Raw genomic sequence first — 5,342 nt, 5'->3', positions numbered from 1 at the left:
ATTAAGTATTATGTATAATAACTAGCAGTTAAAAAAACTTGACTGCATGAAAATGCTGTTGCTGTGTAAAATAAAAAATAAGCTTTCTTTTATGCTTTGAAATGAATTACATGTGGTTAAGTCGTCCTTTTACAATTTAAGAATGTGGTTAACACACATTCTTAAATTGGACAGGTTTTATCTAAATTATTAGTATAAAATATATAAACTATGAATTATTTTGTAACATAACTCAAATTACAAAATTCATTCTATATACGTTCAAAGTTATTATCTTTTATGGAATAACTGTTTTTTTAATTTAGGTAAAAATTGGATTTTTAGAAGTATTACAAATACAATGCAACACAAAGGTGATCTGATTGAAGAGGAAGGACTTTTTATTACGGTTTCTAGTTCGTATTTATATTACATTTGATGAAAAGCATCCAAAACACAGAATGCTGTACTTTCTTCTTCCATATTATGTTATGAAATATTTCACACATTTAAAAGAAAGTGTTTCTTCAGAATCTTGCACAATTATTTCCATGTACCTCAGACTTAAATGACAACATATTCTTAAGTTATTTTTTTAGTATGAATTTACAGTGTTTTTATGGAAATTTTTGTTAAAATGTCATTAAGATAAATTTATTTGCACACTCTACGCTTTAACTATTTCCCCATTTGACACTATTGAAAGTTTTCATTCATATCTTATTTATTATAGTCTGCTAACGAAACTAAAACATCCGAAGAATAAGTTATTTTGAATATGTTTACAAAATATACGCGAAATTTTTATTTAAGTGAAGTGCGTTCACTCCCTCGCCAAGAGAGAAAAGTTGGTGATTCAGCCTGGTTTAGAGGAGCCTTAGCAGACTATAATAAATAAGATATGAATGAAAACTTTCAATAGTGTCAAATGGGGAAATAGTTAAAGCGTAGAGTGTGCAAATAAATTTATCTTAATGACATTTTAACAAAAATTTCCATAAAAACACTGTAAATTCATACTAAAAAAATAACTTAAGAATATTTTGTCATTTAAGTCTGAGGTACATGGAAATAATTGTGCAAGATTCTGAAGAAACACTTTCTTTTAAATGTGTGAAATATTTCATAACATAATATGGAAGAAGAAAGTACAGCATTCTGTGTTTTGGATGCTTTTCATCAAATGTAATATAAATACGAACTAGAAACCGTAATAAAAAGTCCTTCCTCTTCAATCAGATCACCTTTGTGTTGCATTGTATTTGTAATACTTCTAAAAATCCAATTTTTACCTAAATTAAAAAAACAGTTATTCCATAAAAGATAATAACTTTGAACGTATATAGAATGAATTTTGTAATTTGAGTTATGTTACAAAATAATTCATAGTTTATATATTTTATACTAATAATTTAGATAAAACCTGTCCAATTTAAGAATGTGTGTTAACCACATTCTTAAATTGTAAAAGGACGACTTAACCACATGTAATTCATTTCAAAGCATAAAAGAAAGCTTATTTTTTATTTTACACAGCAACAGCATTTTCATGCAGTCAAGTTTTTTTAACTGCTAGTTATTATACATAATACTTAATTTTAAACCCATTCTTATTAGAAAGCATAACTAAGAAACTTCTTTTTAAAGCACCACAGTGATTGCAAAGAATGTCGTTAAATTTACAAAAGTATTGAAGATATATTGAACAGCATTATAACAAGAAAGTACTGTACAAAATATGTAAATTTAGCATAACTTCTTTTTTAATATTTGCATAGTTTCCTCCAAATGAACCTTAATGGGAAGTTATCTTGCGAAAATTTAAAAGTATTAAAATGGCCTCTATTTAAGATGTAACTGCATTTATAATTATTTTGTAATTGCGAATAGATTATATTATTGCAATTAGATTATGCACTTACAACATAATTGCATAAAGTAATGAAATTAAGAGTTCACAGATACAATGTAATATAATTACAATGCAATTACCTAAATTGTAATTATAATCACTTATTTCATACCACAATATTATTACAATCACAATGTAATTTAAATTGGGTACTATATTTGCATACCCTCCACTCAAAAGGAGGTACTGATAAGCCTGGAAGTTATTATCAACAAAAAGCCTGTTCAGGACAGTTTGATGACAATTTCCACCGGGCGAAAAGTACATTCTTAAGCCCAGGCAAATCATGACAATAAAAATCATTTAGTCTTATGATTCACTATATTTTAAACCCTAAATTTGAATTCTGCACCAAATTATTTACCTATATTTTAACATACTTTATGAATTATTAGAAGCGATATGGCAAATATCTTCTAAAAATAACTGTAAAATATTTGTATCCATTAATTGATTCAGATACACACTTTTATTATTTAAGTATATCAAAATAACAGTTTCATGTTCCTGAAATACAAAAATTATGGAAAAAGTTAAAGTAATATTCTTAGAAGCATATGATATTAGTCACCAGATGCAAAATTATAGTTAATTTTTTGCCCTAAATGCAATTTTATTACACAGTAGTCAAATGTATAACTTAATAACATGTTATATAAAAAATTAATGATAATAAGTTTATCAGAAATGAATTAATTCTGCAAATAAACTTTCTGCACTTGAAAATTTTCTACACCTGAGGGGAGGGAGAGATCTAGTAAAATTAATTTATTATAACTTCAGTTGGACCAAACACCTTCTCTCTCTATATATATGCATCACTAAAGAAATAAATAAAATTATCATGCTTAAAAAACAGATATACCATACCAGTTTTTTTTCCCCTTTACATTGAGAAATAACAAACAGTACAACACTGAAAAATACTATCCTTGAAATTTTGTTTAAATGAAGAAACACACACCATCTTTTTATTTAAGCATTACACTTCAAAAACAGATACACATACCAATTTATTTTCACTAGCCTTTATACCTATAACATGCCATATAAAAATGAAAAGAATTATCCTTGAAATTTAGATAAAATGAAGTAACACAATGGGAAAATTTATGCACACGGACATCTTTTTTCTATTGCATGTTGTCTGACATGATCCACAAGTGCCTAAAAATGTACCCAAAGAAACGCATTTCAATATTAACAAAAAATTGTTTACAGATTAAAATTCATTCATTTCATACCAGTATTATAAAGATCATGCATGAAACAAATCTGCTTTCCCATACTTTTAAGTAAAACTTTTATACTGGAAAATAGACTATATTTCTATAATTAGAAACAAGAAAATACTAATTTGAATTTTTGCATTCATTTCTAAATCTTTACTCCATTGCCAAATTGTATAATACTGTGATTATAAATAAACTTGCACAATCCTTGCAATTATTGAAGTCAGATTATATATATTTTGTCTCACACTATTCTATTTATTCTATTGACTTCAGATGTCAATGTCAAAATTCTGGAAGTTATTTTAACCAAGAAACAGTAGTGGGCACCGTGCATAAACAACTCATCTAACTTTTTAACAATAGTGATTATAAAATAAAGAAAAAATTATATATCATTCCAACGATATTGCAACTATAGTATAATGTTACATATATCTTTAGCAAACATTCAGATTTTATCTTGACTTTCCAAATTATTATTTATTTTTTAATAAATTTCAATATGCTAATGATTTTCATGTTACATTAGTATAAATTCCACAATTAGCACAGGAAAACAAAATCCGCGCTTTATATTAGAAGAGAAATTTCTTTTCCATATTCAAAACATCTACATTGGCGATGTTTGGCGACGGGTACATTAACCCTAGACTAATTTAATTATAGCTATTATTACAGAAATTAGCAGATACTCAGGTTATTGTACACAAGAATTTCACTTTACTTGCACATTATAAACATCAGAGAAGATATAAACTCTAAATGAAGGCGTAATTAACATTATACTTACTAAGCAAAGTTCAGCGCCTGGACCAGGTTTCCAATTGTCTCTTCGGCAATTATTTACCCATATTTTTCTTCTTTCTTCATTTTTAGGAAATTTTACCAATGTATGACCTTTCCGTGAATGATTTGAACAATTAATAGCTGTACATCCGCCCATTTTACACAAAAAAAACACAAAAAATTGTTGCACCTTAACCAGTCAGCCGCCATTAAATCTCCCACTTGGGAGCGCGAATGCCTGATGATTCAGCCTGGTTTATAGGAGCCTTAGCCCTACCCATTTTGGCCCCTTTGAGGAATGTCTCGAGAGCTAAAAACACGATCTCGGGCCTCAATGAATGTACAGAGTTGTAGTTTTGCTCCTTTAATCTAATTTCCTATCTATTTAAATTAAAAGCATATATTAATACAGTGCGCCTCAAATTGATAAAATAGTACACATATAATAAATTATGACCATTAACTTAATAAATAAATAAAATGCTTATTTTTTTTAAAAAATTAATTAATAATAATAATAAAAAAACTCCGTAATTTATTTACTTATTTATTTTTGCTTATATGTTCTCGCCTTGTTTTGGATTTATGATTTTATCTGATGGTGTTTTCTGAATATATAAATATGTTGGAAACCGCAATAGATGATGTTACTTAGTTTAATGTATAACTTTGCATGATATTATATGTATCTTGATCTTATGTGTCTTCTGTTACTGTGTCTCAAGGTAGAGGCTAATATTGGTTTCCATGTAAAAAAAATAAAAGTTTAAATTTAAAAAATTTTAAATTTTAGTTTCCTTGTTATAGCAAAAGTTAGCTTCTAAACTTGACTTATACTGCTATGTGACTGGACCCCCAAAATTTATTATTTTATTATTAATTTTCCCCATCTTTACCTCTATTCAGCTTTACAAAACACACTCATTACATACACCTGGAAGACTGTATTTAATGTAAATGATAACAACTTTGACTACACTCATGAACACAATCGTGTTTTTTTTTTTTTTTTTTTTTTTTTTTTTTTTTTTTAACAAAATTCTCTTACTTCCTTTCCTTTTCTTTCTATAGGCCCTTTTTTTTAATTATAAATAATTTTTTTTTCCTCTCCATTACTTTTGGGCCATTTATTTTTTACTTTATTTTGTCCCATCTTTTCTTCCTGGCTTTTCGAACTCGTATAAAATATACGAAGTTCCTTTTTACTCTCCTCTGAAATACGAAATTGCCCCCCTTTCTATATACCTTTCCTTCGCACCTATGCTTGATTTTTCGCCCATCGGTGCAGAAAGACTTAGCGGGTGCAACAAAAGACATCTGTCTACTTTGTCTGTCTGTCTGTCTTTTGCTTAAAGAATGTTTTGATTATTCATGAGTGTGTTTAATTCGGTGCTTACTTGCACAATGGATGAGTATTTGAATCTGGATTT

At 27.7% G+C, this 5,342-nt stretch overlaps 1 long non-coding RNA gene across 1 annotated transcript; it reads right to left on the bottom strand.

Moving 5' to 3' along the window:
- Positions 1-2,142: 2,142 nt before the first annotated feature.
- LOC146997657 (uncharacterized) lies at positions 2,143-4,202 on the bottom strand. Its single transcript, XR_015040755.1, has 2 exons — positions 3,917-4,202; positions 2,143-3,058 (listed from the first exon to the last, which is right to left on the bottom strand). It is a non-coding gene; the product is annotated as an uncharacterized LOC146997657 (long non-coding RNA).
- Positions 4,203-5,342: the final 1,140 nt, after the last annotated feature.

Source organism: Stegodyphus dumicola, chromosome 4 (genome assembly GCF_044657685.1).
Source record: "Stegodyphus dumicola isolate Sdum_Otavi_A_Nest chromosome 4, ASM4465768v1".
In the NCBI taxonomy this organism is placed as follows: Eukaryota; Metazoa; Arthropoda; class Arachnida; order Araneae; family Eresidae; genus Stegodyphus; species Stegodyphus dumicola.
The sequence above is the reverse complement of the archived record's forward strand: the minus strand, read 5'-3'. Positions and strand labels throughout refer to the sequence as shown.